At 47.5% G+C, this 27,342-nt stretch overlaps 1 long non-coding RNA gene across 1 annotated transcript in view; it reads left to right on the forward strand.

Moving 5' to 3' along the window:
* The window catches only part of LOC137650674 (uncharacterized), a 73,900-nt gene that overhangs the window by 37,087 nt on the left and 9,471 nt on the right, over positions 1-27,342 (forward strand). Inside the window, exon 2 of the long non-coding RNA XR_011046041.1 lies at positions 506-640. This is a non-coding gene — a long non-coding RNA (uncharacterized lncRNA). The remainder of the gene's footprint in view (positions 1-505; positions 641-27,342) is intronic.

The following is a 27,342-nucleotide window of genomic DNA, read 5'->3' on the forward strand; positions in this document are numbered from 1 at the left end:
TATCAATTAAAATGTTAACACTATTTCTGAGTCCGTCTATTGTTTACTTTTGGGAAGCTTTGTGTTTTTGGAATGAGGTATTCATCAGCTGATTATTTTTTTTTTTTAATAATTAACAGCTTGCAAGTATTTATGCACAAGTTCCCTGTTGTACTTTCCCAACAAGTAACGCAGAGATTCTTGTTCTCTTGATAAAACGTTTTATCAATGTAGGCAGCGCAATCCACTGTGATTCGTGGGAAAGCTATAAACATTTTGCCACTGAGTAGTATGTGCAACTCAATGTTAATCATTCGGAACATTTAGTAGATCCACAGTCAGGTGTACATACAGGCGAGATGTTAAAAGTTACATTCTCCATGGTGAAATGCAAAAGGAATATTTTAATCAATATTTATCTGGTTATATCTTTATCCACCAAGTAAATTCATTATAATACATATTCTTAAACATTTGGTTTCATTTTTTTATGAACTCTCATACTAATATGTGTTTATTTCCCTAGCACAAGAGGTTCGAACATTTACATCAATTCCTACTCCAAGCTGTCAGATGATACCTTCATCCATCTATGAGAGGGGACCCCCAGTGCTCTCACCGTTTTTAGAGGACCCTAAAGCTTCGACCTGCAAAACGTAAGGTAATGAATATTGTAAATAATGCATACTTATAATACTTTAATAGTGGCTCATGCGGATGGTGTTCGTAACACATCCATGTAACATTTGCCCGGACAGAGGAGCAATGAGATTGCTAATTTGTGAGCAAAGCAAGCCATGACAGAGCCGAGACCATTTGAGGGGCGTGATATATATTATAGATAATCATGATGCAATAGTAACCCACATGAATGGGGTGCACAGCACTTCCATATACCGCTTGCTAGAACAGAGGAGCAGTGAAATGATGTTTATCTGTGAGCTAAGCTAGTTACGGCTAAAACCATTTGAGGGATGTGATGTGAATCATAGGTAATTATAATAACTTAGTTCCACACCACTTATACTAAACATATATATTTCTGACCATCTTGTGTTTAATATACATTTTTCACCATTAGTATTGCTGCAAATCACTCGTTTTTAGTGTTTCACTACTCAGTGTTACGGTTTCTCAACGGGGTCCCACATAATTGTTGTTATAAGGGGGTAGGGGTAGGAAAATTCATGAACAGGTGTCTTGCCCCAATATTCATGGTTGGATAAATGGATGGCTTTAGATTGCCCAGGACTTCTCTCCGAGTGGAGGCTCTTAGACTAGATGTCATAGTCCCCAAAGATGGTTTGATCCTCACCAGTGTTGCCAGGCCTTGTAAGTAGTAATCAGCTCAATGAGTACAGTCTGTTTATAGTTAGGCTCAGCTTAGAGAGCAAGACTGTAAAGGAGGTCCCTGGCAAGGCTGAAGACCTATGTGATTGATATTTTCTACTTGTACTGTGTCCTCCTATTTATTTTTTGAAATGAGAATAAGGGATAGACAAGCTTTTCATGTATTTTTAGCTTAATGAAGGTTTTTAAACACAAGACTTAGCCGGTAGTTATATATATAGCTTACGTCCCCGACATCAACGGCAGAAAATTTGAAACTCCCGCCAGTTGGATAGCCAGGTGTACCACCCCTGCACCCTAGCGAGGTACCTGGGAACCATTCCAGTGACTCATATATTCCTTGCCGTCGCTAGCGGCGACACGTGAATTCTACTCCGTCATTACTGATCGTTTTTTTGGTGAAGTACAAATCTTTGGTTATTGACTCCCGCTTGTTTTTGATCTCGCTTTGGATATTTCTTGATTTTGTTTGGATTAGATGATTTTTTACCTTTGCTTGTCTGAATTCTCTTAAATTTTTCAAAATGGCCACCCCCACCCCCATAACTTTTAGGTTGTGTGACTAGTGGGTGTAAGACCCGTATGGCTAAAGCCTCTCTTGACCCCCATTCTCTCTGTGTTGCATGTAGGGGTAAAGAGTGTGATTTAGGTGATCGCTGTGACGAATGTGTTTTGCTGTCAGAGCATGAATGGATTGATTTTGATAAATACAGGCGTAAACTTAAAAGGGATAGATTGAGGCGTAGTTCTTCTCGCTCTTCTAGAGATATTTCCTCCTCCCATGTCATTAATCCTATTCCCTCATCTGTAGTGGTAGATCCTGATCCCACTATTGCAATTGCTAATGAACCTTCACTAAAAGATATGTTAGTGGCGATTCAAGCTCTTGGCGCTAAAGTTGAATCTTTGGCTGCGGACAGGACACAGTTGATGTCCGATGTGCATCTTTTGAAAGGTGAAGGTGCAAGTGCAAGTGCAGTGAAGTTAAGTGCAGTGGAGGGTGCGCCTGCTTGTGTCTGTCGTCCTCCTAGTCCTAGACCTCTTCCAAGCTCCCCAACCCCTGGGAGAAGGAATGTCGAAAGGCGAAAGGAGACGAGAGACTGTATCAAACGAGCAGACGTCCCCTTGAACGTACCTGTTGGCGCCTCCCAGGACGTTCGCCCTCACCATCGGAAAGGTGAGGTTAACTGTTTTTCGTCGTCTTCGGATGACCCCATGCCTAAAAGAGGTTGGAAGCTCGCTTCCAGTCCTCTTAAGAGGTCCTATGATTCGGCCTATCGACGTCCTGCTAGTTCTAAACCTGGATGCAGTCACTGGGATTCTCCAGAGCCTTTTGAAAGCCCCCCGACCAAACGTCCCTTTAGGACACTGGACGTTTCCAAGGATCCTTCTGTGCACCCAGGACCAGGCTTTACCTCATTCCAAGCTCCCAAGCAGCCTTCAGACTGGATTTCGCCTTCTAGGCGCTCTGTTCCGTTTAGCGGTGAGGAGAACGTTATGTCCTCATCGCCGTTTTCACAACGTTCGGCTCCTAACTTTGTAATTCTTCAAGACATGCAAAGCAGGCTCTCTTCCTTTATGCAATCATACCAGCGCAGCGACAAATCTCGTATCAGCGATCGTGATTGGAGCAGTGAACCAGGACGTGTTTCCGAGTGGCCTCGTAATCGGGGATCGAAACTTCCTGCTAGCCGATACGAACGGCCTTTGGGAAGCGATCGTGATCGTTCTCCTAAGTCCGCAGTCCACGGTTCTTTTATTGAACGCGATCGAGACTGTGTGCCTGTGTGTTCTTCTAAGAAAGACGTCGGACGTCCTGTTAAACAGGTTATTGAACGCCCTTCGACTAAGGCTCCTGAACTTCCTACTGAACAGGCTGCCGATCCTCCTCCGGTTCAGACTGCCGAAAGTTCTTGCAAACAGGCTACCGAACGTCCTTTTAAGCAGGCTGCCAAACGTCCTATCATTCAGGAAGTTTCTCTCTCCGCCAATTATTTTAGTGAGCGTCCTTCAGGTCGCGTTTCCGGGATGGTTACAGTTGAACAGGTCGCTGAACAACGAGCGGTTCGTAGTACCGATTGCTTGCCAGCAGTTGACGGCAAGCATATTTCTGAGTATGATCCTGAACGTCCTATCCCTGGTAATATTTCGGATGTTAGTTTGGATTACGAGGAGGAGGCTTATCCTTTTCAAGACATCGATGCGGTTCATGTACAGGAACTTCTCGTCTCTGATCGAGCTGATCGCGAGCGTTCGGTTGAGCCGCACGCGACTCTGCCGCCTGTTACTGTTTGCAATGAGCCTATTTCTATTGCGGTTGGCACTCAGATTTTTTCTGATATTGATACCGCTCTTAACCCTACTGCTCCCGGAGGAACGTCGCTGGAGAAGGAGTAGAAGCCCAGCTTTCTCCTTTGGAGTTTGATGACGTTTCAGAAGATGAGGACTCTGTTTCTTTCCGTCATTCTGCTGATCTTAAAAAACTTATGAGAGTTTTTACGGAAGAGTTTTCGGACTTTTTTGTGCCTATAGCTCTGCGCTCTCCTCCGTCTGAGTTTACTCTAGGCAAAGCCTCTAAGAAAGCCTGTTTTACTAAGATGGTTCTGTCACGTTCGTCCAAGAGAGCTCTTAAATTAATGGGTAACTGGTTACAGTCTAAGAAGGCCTTAGGAAAGACGTCTTTTTCCTTTCCTCCAGCTAGGCTGGCTTCGAGGTCGAGCATCTGGTACGAGACGGGAGAAGTTCTCGGCTTGGGGATTCCTGCCTCTGCCCAGGGAGATTTCTCAAGCCTCGTAGACGCTCCTCGTCGGTCGGCCATGAGGAAGACCAAAATTTTTTGGTCCACTTCAGAAATGGACCACCTTCTCAAAGGAATTTTTCGGGCCTTTGAAGTTTTTAGCTTCCTAGACTGGACGCTGGGGGCCTTGGGTAAAAAAGTTGAGACTTTTAAAGAGGGGGATACCTCTGCCCTGGTCCATTTGATGTCATGCATGGACAAGGCCTTGAGGGATGGCTCTAATGAACTTGCAGCTCTTTTTTTCCGCAGGCATCCTTAAGAAAAGAGATCAACTTTGCTCTTTTCTTTCGCCGGGGGTGACTCCCTTCCAGAAGTCCGAACTCTTATATGCTCCTCTTTCTCCATTACTGTTTCCGCAAGAACTTATCAGGGAGATCTCTGCAGCTTTAGCTCAGAAGGCCACTCAAGATCTTGTCTCCAAGACCGCTAGAAAGGCTTTGCCTTCCTCTTTTATCAGCCGCAAGTCTAAGGAAGATACTTTTCCCAAGTTTTCCCAGCCCTTTCGAGGAAGATCTTCTAGTAGGGGTAGCTCCAGACCTGATGCTAGGAGGAGTAAGAGAAGGTTCAGGATATCTGTTCACCTTGTTTCTACAATCGGCTATTCCTGGTACCCAAGAACTCGGGGGGATGGCGTCCAGTTCTGGACGTGAGTGTGCTGAACAGGTTCATCATCAAAACGAAGTTCACCATGGAGACTTCGAAGTCGGTGCTAGCAGTAGTAAGGAGGGACGACTGGATGGTCTCATTGGACCTTCGGGATGCCTACTTCCACATCCCCATCCATCCGAGCTTCAGACCCTACCTCAGGTTCGTTTTCATGGGAGACGTCTTCCAATTCAGAGCCCTGTGCTTCGGTCTTTGCACAGCGCCTCAGATCTTTACGAAGCTCATGCTGAATGTAGCAAAGATCTTACATTCAAGGGGCATAAGAGCCTCCCTGTATCTCGACGACTGGCTTCTCAGAGCGCACTCTTACGATCACTGCCTGAAGGATCTTCAGACAACCTTGGACCTTGCGGAAGAACTGAGTCTCCTTGTAAACAAGGAAAAGTCTCTCTTGGTTCCATCTCAAGAGATTTTATATTTGGGGATGACGATACGGAGTCAGATTTTTCGGGCTTTTACGTCTCCCTCAAGGATAGAGCAAGCCAAGTTGAAACTAAGATCGTTTCAAAGCAAGGAAGTTTGCTCAGCAAGGAAATGGATGAGTCTGATAGGAACCCTCTCCTCCTCGGAGCAGTTCGTCCCACTGGGAAGGCTGAATCTTCGTCCTCTCCAGTTCCATCTCAACAGCCATTGGGACAAGGAGAGGGACTTAGAATCGATGTCCATTCCTATCACGAACCCCATCAAAGTCTGCCTTCGGTGGTGGGAGGAACCAGACAAGTTCCAGGAGGGTCTCGACTTGTCAATGAAAAGCCCAGATCTTGTGTTATGCTCCGACGCCTCGGACACAGGATGGGGAGCAACCCTAGACAAGTTAGAAGTCTCGGGTCTTTGGACAGAACCCCAGAAATCCTTGCATATCAACCACAAGGAGTTATTGTCAGTTCTTTTAGCCCTCAAAAGTTTCGAGGCTTTAGTCACCAACAAAGTAGTTCAGGTCAATGCGGACAACACGACAGCATTGGCATACATCTCAAAGCAAGGGGGAACACACTCGATATCTCTGTACGAGACGTCAAAGAATCTCCTGATGTGGGCAAGAGAGAGAAACTTTATACTTCTCACGCGATTCATTCAAGGGGAGAAAAACTTTATGGCAGACAGTCTCAGCAGTCGGAATCAGATCCTTCCAACAGAGTGGACCCTCAACCTTCAGGTGTGCAAGAGCCTGTGGCGTCTTTGGAGTCGCTCTTGCATAGACCTCTTCGCAACCTCAAAGACGAAGAGGCTAGAGGCATATTGCTCCCCTGTTCCAGAAGCAGTCCACATAGACGCTTTTCTATTGGACTGGTCCAATCTAGATCTCTACGCATTCCCACCTTACAAGATCCTGTACAGAGTAATACAGAAATTTGTGACATCCAAAAGAACCAGGATGACCCTTCTGGCTCCCTATTGGCCGTCAAGAGAATGGTTCACAGAGGTACTGGAATGGGTGATAGACACCCCAAGAATTCTTCCTGTAAGAGCAGATCTTCTCAGACAACCCCACTTGGAAAGATTGCATCAAAATCTCCACGCTCTTCAGCTGACTGCCTTCAGACTATCAAGAGACTCGCTAGACCTAGAGGTTTTTCGAAGGAGGCAGCTGGCTTTTGCGAGGGCAAGAAGGACTTCAACCATCAAGGTCTATCAATCTAAGTGGAAGGTTTTCAGAAAGTGGTGTAGAGTCAACTCTCTTTCCTCATCCAGTACCTCTGTAGCTCAAATTGCAGATTTCCTGCTTTATCTTCGAAGGAAGTGCAATTTCTCCTCCTCTACTATCAAAGGCAATAGGAGTATGTTAGCTACTGTGTTTAGGCATAGAAACCTTGACCTCTCTGGCAATAAGGATCTGCAAGAGCTTCTCAAGTCTTTCGAGACTTCAAAATGACGGAACCAAGATTCTCCAGCCTGGAATCTGGATATTGTTTTGAAGTATCTCATGAGCGACAGGTTTTAGCCACTGGGTTCAACTGCCTTGAAAGACCTCACTATGAAGACTTTATTTTTGGTCAGTCTTGCGACAGCCAAAAGAGTGAGCGAGATTCATGCGTTTAGCAAAAATGTTGGATTTCGTAATGGTAAAGCTGTCTGTTCCTTGCAGTTAGGCTTTCTTGCCAAAAATGAACACCCTTCTCAACCTTGGCCCAAAGCATTCGAGATTCCAAATCTTACGGATCTGGTTGGAGATGAGGTAGAAAGAGTCTTGTGCCCAGTTAGAGCTCTAAGATGCTACTTGGAGAGAACAAAAGACTTACGAGGCAAGTCTGAATCTTTGTGGTGTTCAGTCAAGAAGCCCTCTTTACAGATGTCTAAAAATGCCTTGTCTTATTTTGTCAGGCTTTTAATTAAGGAAGCTCATATTCATTGTAATGAATCAGACCTTGGATTTTTAAAGGTCAAGTCTCACGAGGTCAGAGCGGTGGAAACGTCGGCAGCATTCAGGCAGAACAGATATCTACAAAGCATAATGGACACGACCTTCTGGAGGAGCAAATCCGTGTTCGCGTCGTATTATTTGAAAGGTGTTCAGACTTGTTATGAGGACTGTTTCACTCTGGGTCCATTCGTAGCAGCGAGTGCAATAGTGGGTGAAGGATCTACCACTATGTTCCCATAATCCCAATAACCTTTTCTTCTCTTGGTACTTTTAATTGTTTTTATGGTTGTTTGTGAAGATTGTGTCAGTCTTCCACAATCATTGATTTTGTCAGGTGGTCATGTTTGTGCCTTGAGAGCACCCAGAATTGGTTATTGGAGGTGGTTCTGTCATGATGAGGTTTTGACACTGGTTTGACAGTCCCTTCGAGATCTTCAGCCCCCTGGGAGGATCGCTGGATCTCATAAGGCTAGCAGACATAATGAGGCAGAGTATCATTGAAGTCAGCTTCCTTACCAGGTACGAACCCTTAAGTTTTGTTTTAATTAACTCTTAAGTAGAATTCCAGATATGCTAGCTGTCTCTAACCCTCCACCAAAGGTGTTAATCAGCTATATATATAACTAACTGACTTCTCCCAGGGAGAAGTTGGTTCCTAAGAGGTCCGTCAGGAAGGCCCCGTCCCCTTCGCAGTCGTTTTCTCCTTCTCCCGTGGACGAGGCTTTTCCGTCCTCGGGAGAGTCCAGTGAGGCGGCGGTCTCCCCCTCGGCACCAAGGGGGGAGTCTCCTCCTCGTGGAGGAGAATCGTCTCGCGCAGAAGGTGCCTACCAGACCTCTTTGCTGGAGTCTTGTATCCTGCCCAGGAGGGAACCCAAGGACTCCAAGATGTTGCCGAAGTCTTCTTCACGTATTTGTCAGGAACCAGCCAGACCCCGGGAGAACGTCCACGTGTCTCCCCAGGAAGAGCTTATGGGGACAGGAGACTTAGCTGCCAGTCCGCAGGGAGGAGAGCAGCAAAAGTCTGAGCATGCCTTTGGCAGGTCTTGGGCCTGATGAGACAGCTCAACGGGTTCATGGACCCTGTGATCGCCCCCCGTGAAGGCAAGGACACGGCCCTGGATCAGGTCTATGGAACTCAGAAGCCCCCAAAGGCCAGTGCAGCTCTGCCCTGGTCCCAGGGGCTGAAGAGTGCCAGAGCCAGGGCCAACGCTCAGCTCGCAGTACTCGCTTCCTCCAGTCGTTCCTCTTCCGGGAACAAACTCCTCCCACCTCCTCGTCTCCAGCAGAGGAGGTATTTTGAGATCATTGGGGAGTCTAGCCTCACTCTTCCCCTCCACCATTCGGTACAAGAGCTTACTAGGGGAGTTCCTCTTGAGAAGCTCTCCGCCCGGCAGGTGACGTTCTCGGCGTCGGAGATCCTAAGCCATGAGAAGGTCGTGAAGTGTGCCAGGCAGGCCACATCGTGGCTGGATGTCTGGCTAGGTTCTCTGGGCATCCTATTGCGCTCTGAGGATCTGTCTAAGGAGAGCAATAGGAAGGCCCTGGAGACCTTCCTCCTCTCGGGCACTCGCTCCATCGAGTTCCTGGCACATCAGGTTACCAACCTGTGGGCCAACTCTGTGCTGAAGCGTCGTGATGCGGTGACCGAGAAGATCCATCCGAAGGTCCCCGCCGTGGATGTCAACAGGCTCAGACACGCCTCTCTCCTTGGGGGGAATTTGTTTGAGCCCCAGGACATGGGCCCTTGCATCTCGGCCCTACAAGCCTCCAGCTCCGCAGCAACATCAGCAGCAGCCTCGCAAGACACCGAAGCAGGCGCCGGCAGCTAAGAAAGTGGTGTCTAAGCCCCAGCCCTTTCCTGCCGAGGACAAGAGGGGCGGTAAGTCCTCCAGGGGAGGCAAGACTCCTAGAGGGAGCGGCCGCGACCGCAAACGCTAGGAGTGGCAGTCCCCCCGCGTGTCCACCTGTGGGGGGATGCCTTCAAAGTTGCGTGCACAGGTGGCAGCAACAGGGGACCGATGCTTGGACAGTCTCCACGATCGGCCAAGGGTATCGCGTCCCATTCATGACATCTCAACCTCCCATGACAGCGAATCCAGTGTCGTTGAGCTCCTATGCTATGGGATCGGTAAAGGGGCTAGTCCTTCGGGAGGAAGTCGAGACCATGCTCAAGAAGGATGCTCTCCAGGAGGTCGTCGACGGCTCCCCAGGCTTCTTCAGTCGACTCTTTCTTGTAAAGAAGGCGTCTGGAGGCTGGAGACCCGTCATCGACCTCTCAGCTCTGAACAAGTTTGTCAAGCAAACTCCGTTCAGCATGGAGACAGCGGACACGGTCAGACTTGCGGTGAGACCATAAGACTTCATGTGTACACTGGATCTGAAGGACGCGTACTTCCAGATCCCAATCCATCCATCTTCCAGGAAGTACTTGAGATTCAGCCTAGACAGCAAGACCTACCAGTTCAAGGTGCTGTGCTTCGGTCTCTCCACAGCACCTCAGGTATTCACCAGAGTGTTTACCCTGATTTCGTCTTGGGCACACAGGAACGGCATCCATCTCCTCCGTTATCTGGATGACTAGCTGATCCTAGCAGACTTGGGAGTCGACCCTTCTTCAACACCGAGACAGGCTTCTGGGACTTTGCCAGGATATGGGGATCGTGGTAAATCTCGAGAAGTCCTCTCTGCAGCCGTCTCAACGACTGGTTTATCTAGGCATGTTGTTAGATACCAATCTCCACAAAGCCTTTCCATCAGACGACAGGATAGCAAGGCTGAGGAGGGTGGCGGAACCCTTCCTCAGGCGAGAAGAGCTTCCTGCCCAATCGTGGTTGCGTCTCTTAGGTCACCTGTCCTCCCTGGCCCGTCTGGTTCCAAACGGCCGTCTCAGGATGAGATCCCTGCAGTGGCGGCTCAAGTCCCGGTGGAATCAAGGATCCGATTCCCCGGACTTCCTGGTCCCGATAGGACCTTCGGAACAGGCGGACCTGCGGTGGTGGCTGGTCGACGAGAACCTGCGAAAGGCAGTGGATCTTCTCGTCCTCCCCCCGGAATTGACACTGTTTTCGGACGCGTCAAAATAAGGGTGAGCGGCGCACATTCTGAACCAGAGGACCTCAGGCCTTTGGTCAGAATCAGAAAAGTACCTGCACATCAACCTGCTAGAAATGAAGGCCGTTTTCCTGGCTCTTCAACAGTTCCAACGGACCCTGGCGGGTCACTCCGTGGTGGTGATGAGCGACAACACCACGGTAGTGGCTTATATCAACAAGCAGGGAGGTACTTTTACGCAGCAGCTATCCCATCTTGCAGTAGAGATTCCGAGGTTGACCGAAGTCCACTCGATATCACTATCAGCTCGCTTCATTCCTGGCAAGAGGAATGTGCTTGCTGACAGTCTGAGCAGGGCTTCACAGATAGTGAGTACCGAGTGGTCTTTGGATCCTCAGATAGCCAACAAAGTCTTGACTTTGTGGGGTTCCCCGACCGTGGATCTGTTCGCGAGAGCTTTGAATTTCAAACTGCCCCTGTACTGCTCCCCAGTCCCGGACCCCAAGGCACTCTGGCAAGATGCTTTCCAACAACGGTGGGACAACATCGACGTGTATGCCTTCCCACTGTTCTGTCTGATGAGAAGGGTGTTCAACAGGACCAGACTATCGGTCAACTTGTTGATGACTCTGATAGCTCTGCTATGGCATCACGCAGAATGGTTCCCGAACCTTCTGCAGCTCCTGACGGAGCTCCCGAGAGAACTTCCCCCACGACACGAGCTACTCAGACAACCACATTGCAACATCTTCCACAAAGCCGTAGCCTCGCTTCGGCTTCACGCCTGGAGACTGTCCAGCGTCTCCTCACGGAGAGAGGCTTTTCGCAACAGGTTGCAGAGAGAATGTCTCGGCACCTGCGAAAGTCCTCTGAAGGAGTCTACCAGGCGAAGTGGAGAATCTTCTGTGGTTGGTATCGTGGGAGGGGTATCTCCACTCGATGCCACTATCCAGCAATAGCGGAGTTTCTCGTTTATTTGCGGGAGGAAATGCGCCTTTCGGTCTCAGCGGTGAAAGGCTATTGCTCAGCCTTAAGCTTGGCTTTTAGGCTGAAAGGAGTGGACATTTCTTCCTCGCTGGAACTCTCTCTACTCCTACGTAGCTATGAGCTTACCTGCCCTCGGTCGGAAGTGAGACCTCCTCCTTGGAACGTGGTTCGGGTTCTCAGGGCCCTTCGAACCATTACGCCAGGCCTTCCAGGCCTTTGATCGCCACCTGTCTTGGAAGACGGCTTTCCTGCTCGCTTTGGCCTCTGCCAAACGAGTTAGTGAACTTCATGGTCTCTCGTACGACGTCGCCCATTCAAGGGGATGAGGGGAGGTAACGTTCAGGTTCGTCCCTGAGTTTGTTGCCAAGACTCAGAACCCTGGAGTGCCGGACCCACGGTTCGACTCTTTCAGGGTAGCGAGTCTCCGTTCTGTAACAAGCGACCCAGACCAGCTGCTATTATGTCCAGTGAGGAGTCTGAGGTGTTACTTGAAGAGAACAGCTGCAGTTCATCCTCAGGTGCAAGCATTGTTTGTTAGCACAGGCAGGACGAAGAGGAGGGTCAACAAGAACACCATCTCAGCTTGGATTCGAATGGTTATCCATCACACCTTGAATCCGGACCCTCCTCCGTCACGACGTCAGGGGCATCGCTACGTCCCTGGCCTTTAAGAGAAACTTCTCTGTGACGCAGGTACTTCAAGCTGGGGTCTGGAAGCGTCAGACAACCTTCACAGCCCACTACCTGCAGGACGTGACCCACAGGAGCCTCGATACTTTTTCTATCGGCCCTGTGGTGGCTGCACAATAGCTGGTCTAGCCTCAGGCTCCTTTATGGACAAGTAGCAGTAGGTTGAGGGCGTTGTTACCCGGTTTTAGTCTGCATGAGTGAAAGAGTATGTCTGGCCCTTACTTCTTTCTTCATCCTCCCCTCTCTTGGGGAAGCAGCATCCTGGTCTCCGCATAGCTGACCTCAACCATTGCAGGTAAACCATGCTTCCTTGTGCTCCTAGTATTAAGCTTAATACTGTTGCGTCCCCCATACCCTGACGAGGTGGTATTGGGAATGTCATATCCTGGATTCCTATCTAAAGGTCTCAAGGTCAACTTCATAGGACGAGTCACGCTCTTTCCTCCACACACAACTTATGTAGGCCACTTGTGAGGTGCAGGGACTCTCTTTCTCGAGTGCTACTCACTTGGAGTCGGAGTCCCCGGGTAAAGCCAAAGTCAGTAAGGCTTGGGACTTTCCACCCTTCCTAAGGGGAAAGTCACCCAATGTAAATAGCGTGGTTTGTATTTCGGTTACGGAACAAATGACAAATTCGGAGATAATTTGTATTTTTCCTAACCATACAAACTTTAGCTAGTTACACATATTTGCCCACCAGCCCTGTCCCCCAAGTCAAGTCAAGTCCTACCTCTAAGTGAAGTGAAGCAAATCACCGGTGTGTGGGGGGTGGGAGGGGTAGCAAGCTACCCCTTCCCCTATCCCCACTAACTAGCGCGGAGGTACCCCTACCCCCGCTAACTAGCGCGGGGGTAGTTTAACCGTCGTTAAAATCTATTGGCTCGTCAATTTCAGCTACGCCGAAAGTAAACCCAATGTAAATAGCTAAGGTTTGTATGGTTAGGAAAAATACAAATTATCTCTGAATTTGTCATATTTATCCGCCAGTATATAGCTATTGTTACTCACGTGAAAGTAAAAAATTCCCCCTAGATAGAGCTATTGTTACCCATGTGAAAGTAAAAAATATCCCCCAGTTTTTGGCTATTTGTTGCTCATGTGATTGTAGAAATATCCCTTACTATATAGCTATTGTTGCTCATGTGAAAGTAAAAAACATCTAGCATATAGCTATTGTTACTCATGTGAAAGTAAAAAATATCCCTCATTATATAGCTATATGTTGCACATGTGAAAGTAAAAATATCCCCCAGTATATAGATATTGTTGCTCATGTGAATGTAAAAAATATCCCCCAGTATGTAGCTATTTGTTGCTCATGTGAAAGTAAAAAATATCCCTCAGTATATAGCTATTTGTTGCTCATGTGAAAGTAAAAATTATCTCCCAATATACAGCTATTGGTGCTCATGGGTAAGTAAAAAATATCCCCCAGTATATAACTCCCTTAATTCTTGTATGTAGATATGTGTTGTACGTCAAGGTAAATGAAGTCTATAATCATGGGAATTCCACAAAAACCTATAACTCAGCATGTTGTTGTAGCAAGATTGCATTTTGATAGCAAGGGGAGTTTAGTTGCCTTTGTGCGCTCAAGTAGACAAGGCTCTCATACCTGAGAGAGTGATAGCTTGCTTACTTTACTTTACTTTGATGGCTACTTTTCCAGTCCCATAAAGCAGGGGAACCCCACTCTCTACAGGACCTCCACTGTCGTTTTACCTTGTTCGTTCAGAGCATTTAACGTTTCATATCGCGTATTGTTCATTTACTGTTAAATCGTCACTGTTGTATGACTTGAAATAGGAAAGTCTTCAGTTTCCTCTTAAAAGCCTTAATGTCTTCAATCATTTGAATATTTCGTGGGAGCTTATAATATAGTCTCGAGGCCGCATATTTAAAGGCTTTGGAGGCTAAAGTAGACATAAATCTAGGTTCCAACAGTTTGAAGCTATCTGTAACTATTCTCGTGTCGACACGATTTGTTGGCTGCGCAATATGTAGCAGTTCTCTTAAGTATTTTGGATGCCCGGTTCTGATAACTTGGTGGGTTATTATACATATTTTAAATTCAAATCTTGGCTTAATCGGCAGTCGGTGTAAATTGATAAGTATAGGGGTGATCCTTTCTCTAGGTGGGACACCTTTTATCAGTCTTGCTCCTCTGTTTATTATTTTTTGTAATTTCTTAAGTTGCACTTTTGGTAAATTGTAATAGATAGTTGCAGTAGTCAATCCTGGTAATAACACAGTTTATCACAAGTTTCTTTACAGAATTTTCGTCCAGGTATTTTTTTATAAACGCAATATTTCTCAGATGATAACCAGCAGTTTATTCATACACTTGATAAAAACCCTCATTCTTTACTATAGGAAATATTCTAGGGCGAGCTGGAAAATATGGCAGAAAACCTTAACAAGGTCGTTAACGACCGGGTTGGTAGTTACCCACTTGTTAGCGGTAGCTGCTGTTTACCTTCAATCGAATTCTAGCCGTCGCAGTGGTAACACTGCTACTCCTGCTTTTGTTTGATTGGCAGACTAGCCTTTCTATTTGGTGTTTCTGATTAATCTTTTTTTCTTTTTTCTTTGTTACATGTGATGTCCTCTATTATGAGGAAGTGTTCCAGGCACCTTTTATGTCACCGCTGGAGGTGGATCCTCTTTCCCTATGCCCTGGGTACAGAGGTCATAGGTGTTCTGAAGGCTCCCCCTGCCAAGTAAGTATGTGGTCGCCCTCTCAGTGGGAGAAGTTCGAGAGGGGTAGAATAGGAAGTCCTAGAAGGACTCATTACCTCCAGGTTCGCCGTCAAAAGGTAAGGAGTCTTGGGCCTCCTCTTCGGCTTCTCATTCTCTCCTTTCAGACTCTTCCTTGCCTCCCTCCTCCGGGGGGAAGTCAAGGAAAAGTGTCACCATTGATTTAACCCCCATTCTTCTTTGTCAGGCAGATCCCATTGCCTCTCCTAATGGGGCAATGTTTTCCACCACTGGGAATGACTGTTACTTCTTCCATTCCAGATCATGTACGAGCGGTATGGCCTTCCCTTGGACTTCATGGTTCTCCTTCAGAGGAAGTTTGGAACCAGTTCCTTGCGGGCAATGTTATGCCTCGGGTCCCTTCTGTTTTGGAACCCTTGGGAGTTCCAGATATCGCCTATCTCCTGTCAACTCAGGCGGCGCCCGCTGATATTTCAGTGGATGTAGTAATTTCAGCTCCTACTGCGCCTACTTCTACAATACACAGCGTCGCAAGCACAAACATCGCAGTACCTCCTCCTCCTCCTCCTCCTCGTTATCGCCCTCTTCGGAGGTCAGGAGGGAGAGAGAGAAGAAAAGGAGAGCTCGCGCGCCTTCGCCTAGACGTTCTCGCCGAAGAGACAGGCGATATAGGAAGAGACATCATCGCTCTTGCTCTTCTTCGCCTTGTCTCTCCACGAGCTGTCTTGCCTTGAGACTGTAAGCGCTCTTAAAACAAACCTAAGAAGAGCGCTCCCTCTCATCATTTTTTTGCCTCGCTGTCGTCTTCCTCTCGCGAGGGATCATCTAAGAAGCCAGGAGCGCGGCCAAGGGCAAAGCACGTTTTGACCTCGAACCTTCTTCTTTGCTTATCAGTGTAAGGGTCTCCATTCGCTCTAGAAAGGTAAGAAAGAGCACTTCTCCTCGCTTTCACTCCTTAATCTTCAGAGGAAGATCGCTCTCGACATTCGACTTCTCGATCTCTGACCCTTCGGGGTCTCGTGACAAGGAAACTTTGGTTTCCGGTTGTGCTATCCCTTTGTTGTCTCGCAACACAAGTTGCTGAACCCTCGGTCTCATGCATTTAGTCACGCTGACACTTCGGTGTCTCGTGACAGGGAAACTTCGGTTTCCCTTTGCTCTGGCCCTTCGGGGTCTCGCAACACGATCTTTAGGGGTACAAACGATCACGCTGAACCTTCCGGTTCTCGTGAAACAAGTCACCAAGAGTTTTACTCTTATGACAGAGAATCTTCGGACTCTTGTCGCGCGGAGTGTTCGCGCTTGCGCAATCAACACTACGCTCGTGACCATCAAGAGTTTTACTCTTATGACAGAGTCTTCCGACTCTAGTGACGCAAAGTGTTCGTGCGTGTGCAATTAGCACTACGCACGCAAATCTCCGGTCATACACTCATGGGGTCAATCTCCTCACTCTCGTGTTTCAGACAGGACAACCACCCCAGTTCCTTTGCTCCCTAATGACTTAGGGGATTACGAGTCTCACGAAAACCTCGGTAGAAGATGCATGGGTTTTATCCTTCTTCTCTTCGGTTGAGAGCAGAGAGTAAAGGAGAAACGTGTTAGAGAAGCTGAAAAGAAAGCACAACCAGATAGCAGCGACGTAGAACACAAGGCTTATGGCTTTGGCCGCTCTGTTTATTATCCTGCGCTTCATTTTGCAGCTCGTGAGCTGCCCATGTTACGAGGTAGCACTCGTTGTCAACCTTCAACTTGAACAACTTGTTGTTGGGAAGCATAAATTGCTGCCAGGAGGTTCACCTCCAGGGGTTGGAGAACCTCCCCTTACGAGGGAGTGTTAACTTTCCCTGGAATTGGGCTGCCCCCTTCCCGAGGGAGAGCTTCCCCACTTCAGCCATTCAGCAACCTTCCCTCTTTCATGAAGAGTTGCAGACAGCTCGACGAGTTTTGCCTCTGCTATCTCGTCCCCGAAGACTGTGCTTCCTCCCCTTGAGCTGGGGAAAAGCAAGTCAAAGGCTTGTTCCTCATTTGAGGGGAACTTCTCCCTCGTTCGCGAGAGAGATTATTATGCCTACGCTTTTTTTCCCATAGAGCTGGGAGAAAGCTTATCTCAGGCGATGTCCATCTTCGGGAGGACTTCTCTCTCATTCGCGAGAGAGAGATTATTACGCCTATGCTTTTTCCCATAGAGTTGGGAGAAAGCTTGTCATAGGCGATGTCCTCCTTCGGGAGGACTTGTCCCTCGTTCGCGAGAGAGAGATTATTACGCCTATGCTTTTTTCCATAGAGCCGGAAGAAAGCTTGTCATAGGCAATGTCCTCCTTCGGAGGACTTCTCCCTCGTTCGCGAGAGAGAGATGTCCTACTTCGGGAGGACCTCTCCCTCATTCGCGAGAGAGAGATTATTACGCCTATGCTTTTTCCCACAGAGCAGGGAGAAAGCTTGTCTCAGGTGATTCCTCCTTCGGGAGAACTTCTCTCTTGTTCGCGAGAGAGATTATTACGCCTAAGCTTTTTTCCATAGAACTGGGAGAAAGCTTGTCTTAGGCGATATCCTTCTTCGGGAGGACTTTTCCCTCGTTCGTGAGAGATAGATTATTACGCCTATGCTTTTCCCGTAGAGTTGGAAGAAAGCTGGTCTTAGGCTCTTCCTCCTTCGGGAGAACTTCTCTCTTGTTTACGAGAGAGATTATTACGCCTGTGCTTTTTTCCCATAGAGCTGGGAGAAAGCTTGTCTTAGGCGGTGTCCTCCTTCGGGAGGACTTCTCCCTCGTTTGCGAGAGAGAAATTATTACGCCTACACTTTTTCCCATTGAGCGGGGAAGAAAACTTGCCTTAGGCGATGTCCTCCTTCGGGAGGACTTCTCCCTCGTTCGCGAGGACTTCTCCCTCGTTCGCGAGAGAGTTTATTATGCCTATGCTTTTTCTCATAGAGCAGGTAGAAAGCTTGTTTTATGCGATATCCTTTGGGAGAACCTGCCTCTCGTTCATGAGAGGAAACTTGTAGGAGTTTGCTGATCCACGATCCTCCCCCTTACGCTTATGGTTATCCTCCAGGGGTGGAGCGAGAGCCTTGTCTTAAGCGACGTTCTCCTTTGGGAGAACAAACTTCTCCTGCGGAGGAGTTATCTTTAGGTCTGGAACAGTCTCCCCATTGGGCGGAGTCGTTCCTCTCCGGAGGTTCGTAGGGTGGGAGGGTTTGTAACTCCTCCCCTCCCTGGCGTTCTCCCCCTCATGCCGTAAGGAGACGTCTTTTTGAACCTACTGGTTCTCCTCATGTTGACCCCTCAGGGTTTCGTGACGATCACCCATTGGGCTGGCGTGATCGTGAGCCTTCGGGCTCTTGTCATGTTGATCCTACGGGTTCTCATGACCTTGGGAGTCCTTCGGCCCGCTGTCGCGCTAGACTTTCGAGTTCGCACGACTTGGAACCTTTGAGTTTCAGTTACACTGAGCTTTCGGGCTCTCATAACAATTAGCTTAAAGTGTTCGCGCTTGCACGCAATTAGTGCTATGCGCGCAACCATCGTCATCAAGAGTTTTACTCTTACGAAAGAGTGTCTTCCGACTCTCGTCAACGGTCTTCACCATTTCCCCCAGACACTCCGACTTCTATTGCTCTTCCCCTTTCGATAAGAAAGATGCGAGGGGTAAGACAAAAGGTTTGTCTACTACTCGCGTCTCCACTTCACCTGTAATAACACGCAAGGAATTAGCGCAGCCTTCGGATTCGTCAGAAGAGCTGCCGTCGAAGGACTTAGAATCCTCCTATTTAAGGGCTCTAAGAACTGTGTGTATTATCTCAGGCCTTGGCGATTTGCATCTATTTCCTTGACCTCTTGACACTCCAGCCTTAGACAGGCTATGTCATCCTCCACCAAACCCTAAGACCAGAATTGAACTCCCCTGGTCTGTTCACCCTGAAGGCCGTCTGAGGAAGGTATCGCAAGCGGTCTCGGGAGAAACGGGTTCCCTGAAGTCTCAGGAATCCCATAAATTCACGTTCAAGAGACAAAAGCCCCTTTACAAGATCAGAGACTCCAACCCTTCTCATATAATCTTGGAACCCCCACGCAGCGAGCCTCACACCTGGCTGCTCCTCGAAGAGACACTACTCTTCGAGTCTCCTCAGCCAGTGGTGGGGGATATTTTTATTAGAAGGAAACTCCCATACTCTTGTTCAATTTTTACTGCTGAGCTGTACGCAATAATTCTCGCAGTCCAACATATTTTTAAAAATGGCAACCAAAATAGTTTTTGTACAATTTTTACGGATTCCAATAGTGTTTTACTCTCATTAAAACAAATTATGCCAGGCCATCATCTAGTACAAGAGGTGCAGGACTGGTTAGTACTTCTGCAATCTAGGAAGAGTATCAGTGTTCACTTCTGTTGGGTCCCTGCCCATGTTGGGGTGGATGGGAATGAACAAGTAGATAAGGCAGCAAAGGAAGCTTCAGGGCTAAGTAATCCATCCCCCTTGAGTATTCCTTACAAAGATCTTAAAAGTGAGATTCATGTTTACTGTAAAAATAAGTGGCAAGCTCGATGGTCTGAACTGACCACCAATACAAAATTGAAACAAATCCACCCATTGGTGGATAAATGGTTATCTTGTAATTCTACAAGTAGAAGGGATACCATTATTTTAACTAGGCTGCGTATTGGCCATACACATGCAACGCACAATTACTTAATGAAGAGTGGGGAAGGGAGACAGGCCCCTCTTTGTAATACCTGTCAAGTGACAATGGATGTTAAACATATTTTAGTCGATTGTCCTGTTTTTAATCTCCAGAGGAGGACACATTTACTCCAGGACAAACCGTTAAGAGATATACTGGGGGAAAACTGTAATACCCTGAACTTGAGAAAATTTATACAAAGTATTGGGTTATATCATGAGCTATAATTGATTTTATTAATTTATTTATTTATTTTACCCTTTTAATCCCTATTTATTTCACATCTAGATTTTATTGTATGAAAGTGTTACGATTTGTATTAAAGGTTAAAATGATACTAAATGGTGTGAGTGTACAGATATGATTGAATGATTTTCGTTATATAGCGCTGAATGGCCTTTGATGCCCCAGTGCTTGGCTTAATGCCTAAATCCCATATTCAATTCAATTCCTTCTCAGCCACAGAAGCCTTGGCAATGAAAGCGGCTTCAGTGTCCCTTCTGGAGGCTCTATCTTAGCTTGACACCTTGTCTGGTACAGTCGGCTACCTTGCGAGTCACGAGGACCTGTCAAACCAAGACTCCATGCAGTCCCTACAGGAAGTCCTAACTGCTGGGGCTAAGACAATGGACTTCCTACAACAGGGACCATGTGGGGCAATTGGGTTCTCAAAAGAAGGGAATCAGTAGTTCCCAGACTTCCTTTTGTACCTCAGGGAGGAAAAACTCCTCTCAGTCTCGGCGATTAAGGGCTATCGTTCAGCCTTGAGCCTCATCTGTAGACTGAGAAGGGGTTGACCTCTCCTCCTCGGAAGATATCGCCTTGTTAATTCAAGGTTTTGAGTGATCTTGTCTCCTAGTTGAGATTAGACTACCACCTTGAGACGTGTCTTACGTTCCCTGAAGGGTACGCCCTATGAGCCCTTAAATAGGGCCTCAGACTACTTTCTGACCCTTAAGACCATCTTCCTCGTAGCTCTGGCCTCGGCTAAAAGGGTCAGTGAGCTATATGGTCTGTCGTACAACGTCGCCCATTCTAGGGGATAGGAGAGGGGGGAAGTCTCTCTCAACTTTGTACCTGGCTTTGTGGCCAAGACTCGTAATCCTTCATCTACTGATGAGAGATTTCAAGAATTTCAGTTTCCCAGCCTCAATAATGTAACACAGGATACAGACCAGTTGGTTACTATGCCCAATCAGGGCACTAAAGAAATACCTGAAGCGCACCAGACCTTTCAGACCACTCTCCGTCATCTCTTCCTTAACCAACAAGATAAAGAAGAGAACCTCTCGCAACACCATCTCTTTCTGGCTCAAGAAAGTTATTGCGAGGGCATTTCATGGATACTCAGAGGCAGCACAACCCAAAGCCCATCAAGTGGCTGCCTCACTGGCGTTTAAGAGAAATTTCACAGTCTCCCAAATCTTAAAAGCTGGGGTCTGGAAATGCCAATCTACATTCACTGCTCACTATTTGAGTGACGTGACACATAAGTCTCTAGACACCCTTTCTATAGGGCGTATTGTGGCAGGTCAACAGGTGCTGTAGCTACCTTACGCCCTTTCATGGGACAGTAGCCATTGGCTGAGGATAATGGGTTACACTAGGTTTTAAGAAGGACATCCATCTATCTTCTTCGTTTCCTTCTCCCTCCCATCTGGGGATCCTAGTCTGTAGCCAGTTTCAGCTGGACTCGCCAATGGAAACAAGGTATGAAACTCGTCTGATTCCTCTCACAGTGTATAAGTTATACTCGTGGTCACGAGGTTTCCCCTTTTCAAGGTCGGAGGAATCCTAAGTATGAAGGCATCCGAGTCGAATGTTCCTGACCCACTTCAATTTGAAACATGTGTTTCCACAAAGCTACAAACCTTCAACTGTGCTGAGATTATGGGGATCTACAAAGAAAGAAGATTTACGGGAGATTTTTTCTTCAAAAGGGTCTAATCTGAGGACTATCTTCCCTAGGAATAGGGAACTCCTTGGCCACCCTAGCCTCAAGACTAATTCTCTTATAGTAAAGAATGAGGGTTTGTATCAAGTGTAGGAACAAATGACAAACTTAAAACAGAGTTTATATTTTTCCTAACATACAAACCCGAATTCTTTACACAAATCTTCCCTCCATCACTGCCCTCTAGAATAGTCCTAGCTAGAAACCGATTGAAGGTAAACAGTAGCTATCGACCGGAGGTCCCCCACCGCTAACAGGTGGGTATCTACCTGCCCGGTTATTAATGACCTTGTTAAGGTTTTTCTGCCGTATTTTCCAGCTCGCGCTAGAATATCTCCTATATTAAAGAATTTGGGTTTGTATGTTAGGAAAAATACAAACTCTTTTATAAGTTTGTCATTTTTATTACATTATTTATTTGGGCATTTAGAGGCAGGCTACAGTCAAGAAATACACCTAGATCTCGAACTTTACTAGATATCGGCACCGAGTCATTATTTATGTTCATTTGAATATCACCTAAGTTTCTCACGCTGTTTCTCTTGCCCACCAACCTGAATTCAGTTTTGTTCTCATTTAATTTTAGTTGTTTAAATGTCATCCATTCCCTAACACTATCAAGGATTCGGTTTAGAGTTTCAGTAGTGTCATGTATATCATTTATGGAGAAGTAAAATTGTGTCATCCGCAAATAGTTTAAACTTCACACCATGCCTTTGTAGCATTTTCAATAGACCAATAGTATAGATGCAGAATAAGATTGGAGCAAGTACACTCCCCTTGGGTACCCCTCTGTTTAAGGGTTCATATGATGAATAAGAGTTTCCAATTTGTACACAGTAATTTCTACCAACAAAGTAGTCTTTTAGGTATTTGAAGGCTTGATCTTTAACGCCGATGGACCGTAGATCATTTAGTAGCAGTTCATGCACAACTGTATGAAAAGCAGTACTGAGATCGAGCAGTATTAAGATACCACATTTATTTTCATCCATCATTTCTAGCATATTTACAACACAGCAGATGGCTGTCTCCGTAGAGTATATTTTTCTGTAACAGATTGGTTGTCAGGCAAAGCTTCTATTACTTCTAAGTGGCTGACTAGTTGTTCAAGAATTTCACATTCAAGCACTTTTGAGACAAAGGATATATTTGAAATAGGTTTATATGAGCTTAACTCCTGGTAGTCCGGTGCATTTTTCAGAAATGGTGTGACTATAGCCATTTTCTCAGATTTAGGAAACTTACATTCATCAATGCTTGCATTTGCTATTCTCATTATTATTTTGGCTAGACTAGAAAAGTCTCTCTCTCCAATTACTTCAGATATTGGCATAGGATCGATTGCGCAATTTGTTTTCTTTGCGCTCTTGCTAATTCTGGTGATGTCATCTTGTGCTATGTTGTTAAATCGTATTAATTTTGTCTGTGTGCCTGGTGTATCATTAATCTGATGTTGAGTATTTACAAATGACCTGGTTATATTTTCAATTTTGTTTTTAAAGAATACTAGAAAATTATTTGCTAGTTCCTGGTCACTGTATCTATCAGGTAGCTTCTTTTCTTTTACATTTCCCATTATACCATTCAGGAGACGATATAACTTATTTAAGTCTGTTGCTGCTTCGAGGATATTTCTCTTATAGTATTCACTTTTTTCCCTTCTTAGTAGGTAGTTGTATTGACACGCAGCAGTTTTGTATTCTACCCAAGTACTTTCAGTTTTTAACCTATTCCACTTTCTTTCTTTACATCTTTTTTTCCTCTTTTTTTACCAAAGTCTCTCCATCAAACCAAGGATATTGGTCTTTTATGGTTATAGTCTTTTCCATCGGTGGGCACATGGTATCATATTCACTTTTACTCACTGGTCATAAGACAGTTAGCACACTTAGCTCCTACCAGACGTTGGTCATCATGATCACGGGGTGTTTAGCATCATTTACATTTATTTTCTTTGTACCTTCTTCAATAAATACGGTAGGGGAAAATTTGATTTATGTCTAAAGTTTATTTTCTTTACTAATGCATGTTTCTCTAGAGGTAGACTAAACATAATAAGTTTGTGTACTGGGGAGATAGTACATTTCTCTTGGACTTTTATATCAGATACAATATTATTCATGTCATGACTTAGAACTAAGTCTACGATATGCCCAGTTAAAGTAGTTGTACAGTCGACATTATTCACTTGTCGATATGATTTTAGTAACTCGCTAAATGCCAAAGCGTCAGGATTTGATGTGTCATCCTTCCAAAAATTGAGGTCCCCACAGATAACTCATTCATTTTTCTCCATGATAATTTCTCAATGAGAGCACCGAATTCTCCAAAAAAGATAGTAGTGTTTGTAGATTGTTACAAAGGATATTCTATTTTTAGGCAAAATTTTATTTCTATATATTCAAAGCTTGTTACACTAATTCTTTTCAACGTTTTGAGATTTGAGTAACTTTTATGAATAAAGAGTCCTACACTCCCACCAGACCTACCTTCTCTCAGTATTTGAAAGAAGGCATGGGTGGGGGGCGTCATTTCAGTGATCTTTGCCTTATCCAAGTTATTTAACCATTTGTTCCGTAACCGAAATACAAACCACGCTATTTACAAAGGGTATTACTTTTTAGCGTAGCTGAAATGGCGAGCCATTAGAATTTAACGAGGGTGTATTACCCCCCCCGCTAGTTAGCGGGGGGGAGGGGTAGGGGAGTGGTAGCTAGCTACCCCTCCTCCCCCTCAAACACAGGTGAATACTCACTTTCACTTTTGGCTCGGACTGTGACAGACGTCTCTGTCTTGGTCCTCGCTTGGCAGCCATTGTCTGTTTTGTCTTTACTTAATCGCTTACTTTTCATTTACTCAATATATATGTAACATGTTTTCATGTTTGTATATATATTTGAGTATAGAAATAAGTAAGTTTCCTTTTCAGATGTGTGTGTGTAGTGTACGATATCTACGTGGAGGCCTCGGCAGTTAGGCCACCACGGCGTATTTTTATGGGTGGCTATCGAGTTTGACTTGTCTCTCTCTCTCTCTCTCTCTCTCTTGAGGTCGTTCACCCTTTTACTACGTGTTACTACGCCCTTGTAGCCTAGCTTCCTTTCCGTGTGGGGGGTTGCTACGCCGTACGTTTGTCTCAATTAGTTATGAATCTAATTGTAGTTGTTTTTTGTTTTTCAGCTTGTAGAACGATTCCTTTCGGGGTTTTCGTTCTTTCTTTAATGTTCATTCATTTTTAAATTACATAATTACATAGTTACATAATTATAATTGTTATAATTCTGTTTTGGTTACAGCTCTCCTTCCGCGAGTGTAAGTGGTTGTGAGGGCACGTGCCTGTTGTGTAATTCTTGTTCCTTTCCCTCGGGATTCCTCTTCGGAGCCTTCCCGGGGGAATGAATGTGTACTAATATTATTTGTTTTATTTTTTTTTTACAGTTACCGATCTAGTTCGTTTCTGTAATATAGCAACGGTGTGAGCTGTCTGGTTGAGTCCTGGGGATTCGCCTGTTGCTGCCTCCCCCCTTGTATATTCGTCAGGGGCGTGTCTCCTTCTACTGGTAGTACTCCCGTGACGACGGACAGCTCTCCAGTTCATTTTAGAACACTCAGGAGGATTGCCTCCTTGGCCGGATAACTTTCCTTCCGAGGGAAGTTTTTCCTGTCCAGGCTTGAGTTTTTCCCCTTTTGGGGGGTTCTTCTCTTGCCTTTTTTTCGTGCGACTATGCTCTTGGTGCTGAGCGGTCGCACCTGCAGTTTCGCTCAAGGGACTGGGCAACTGCAGGAGCTCCTCTTCGGAGGATCGCTCCTTTTAGGTCACTGGCTGACCAGTCTCTTCCACGAAGTGTTTCTCTTTCGTCCGCGAGAGAGTACACTCATAGAGACTCCTCTTCGGAGGTTTCTTCTGTTGCTGTTGCTGTTGGCCTCCCTCGCCGTAAGGCCCTCCGTCCGCCTCGTCGTAAGGGCCTCTCATCTCCCTATAAGGGTGCTTGAGGCGCCTTTTTGGATCTCCGTTTGCAGCCTACAACTCCTTTTTCTCGATCTTCCGCCTTGGTGCAATGGACAGCAGTCTGATCTCGTCTTCCGACGGGCAACGGTCTTCCCGACGGAGAACGGTCTTCCCGACGGACAGCGGTCTTCCGACGGACATCAGTCTCCCGGCGGACTACGATCCCTTCGGGGCAAAGGGTTGCCCCCACGTGGGTTCTTCCCTTGCGTGTCAGGGTTTCCCTGCGCGCCCTTCTGCTCATCAGCGCTCTCCTGTTCGTCAGCGCTTTCAAGATGATCTTCCCTGCGGTTCCTGTTGGTTCCTGTTACGCGCCCTGTGCGCCCACGTTCGCCCTCGCGATCTAGAACTTCGGTTCAGGTCAGGGTCAAGGACTCTTCTTCTTTGTGCAGGCTTTCACGCGTAGCCTTCTGCTTGTCAGCGATCATCAGCTCGTCAGCGATCATCAGCTCGCCAGCGATCATCAGCTCGTCAGCGATCGTCAGCCCGCCAGCGATCATCAGCTCGCCAGCGATCATCAGCTCGCCAGCGATCTCCGGATCGCCCACGTGTGTTACAGCCGGCACGCCAACGTTCTCCAACGCTTCTGAAGGAACATGGTTCGCCAGCTACTAGCTCACCTGCGCATGCTGATCGCCATCGCGCGACCCTCAACTGCGGATGCTGATCGCCATCGCGCGACCCTCAACTGCGGATGCTGATCGCCATCGCGCGACCCTCAACTGCGGATGCTGATCGCCATCGCGCGACCCTCAACTGCGGATGCTGATCGCCATCGCGCGACCCTCAACTGCGGATGCTGATCGCCATCGCGCGACCCTCAACTGCGGATGCTGATCGCCATCGCGCGACCCTCAACTGCGGATGCTGATCGCCATCGCGCGACCCTCAACTGCGGATGCTGATCGCCATCGCGCGACCCTCAACTGCGGATGCTGATCGCCATCGCGCGACCCTCAACTGCGGATGCTGATCGCCATCGCGCGACCCTCAACTGCGGATGCTGATCGCCATCGCGCGACCCTCAACTGCGGATGCTGATCGCCATCGCGCGACCCTCAACTGCGGATGCTGATCGCCATCGCGCGACCCTCAACTGCGGATGCTGATCGCCATCGCGCGACCCTCAACTGCGGATGCTGATCGCCATCGCGCGACCCTCAACTGCGGATGCTGATCGCCATCGCGCGACCCTCAACTGCGGATGCTGATCGCCATCGCGCGACCCTCACCTGCGGATGCTGATCGCCATCGCGCGACCCTCAACCGGGGATGCTGATCACCATCGCGCGACCACACACCCGCGGATGCTGATCACCATCGCGCGACCCTCAACTGCGTATGCTGTTCGCCATCACGCGATCGCCCACCTGCAGATGCTGTTCGCCATCGCGCGACCACCAACCTGCGCATGCTGATCGCCATCGCACGACCCTGGCATGCTGATCACCATCACGCGACCCTGGCATGCTGATCACCATCGCGCGACCCTGCGCATACTGATCACCATCGCGCGACCCGGCGCATGCTGACCACTGCTCGCGATCGCTCACCTAACGCACGATCGCTCACCTGCGCATACTGCTCGACCATCGCGTCGGCATAACACAACGCGCCATCGCCAACCTGCACGTTAGCGCTCACCAGCTCGCCACCGATCGCTTGTTGATCCATATCGCCAGCGGTCCTCCTCGCCCACGCGGCAGCGCGTTTCCTCGCCATTGCGCTAACGCTTGCGTTCGCCGCCTCGGACTCGCTCTCATCCACCTGCACACCCTCACGACCGTTCGCCTGCGCGCCCGCGCGACCGCTCGCCTGCGAGACCGCTCGCCCGTGCGACCGCGCGCCCGTGCGACCGCTCGCCCGCTCGCCCGTGCGACCGCGCGCCCGTGCGACCGCGCGCCCGTGCGACCGCTCGCCCGCGCGACCGCTCGCCCGTGCAAAAGCGCGACCACGTGCCTGCACGTCTACGCTCATGCTCTCCAATGTTCGCCCACGCGCGAACCAACGGTTTTTTCCATCGCGCAGACGGATGGTGTTCCGTCGCGCGAACCTACAGTGTTTCGTCGCACAAATGTCGGCTTATTTCTTGCAG

Source organism: Palaemon carinicauda, chromosome 12 (assembly GCF_036898095.1).
Source record: "Palaemon carinicauda isolate YSFRI2023 chromosome 12, ASM3689809v2, whole genome shotgun sequence".
NCBI lineage: Eukaryota > Metazoa > Arthropoda > Malacostraca > Decapoda > Palaemonidae > Palaemon > Palaemon carinicauda.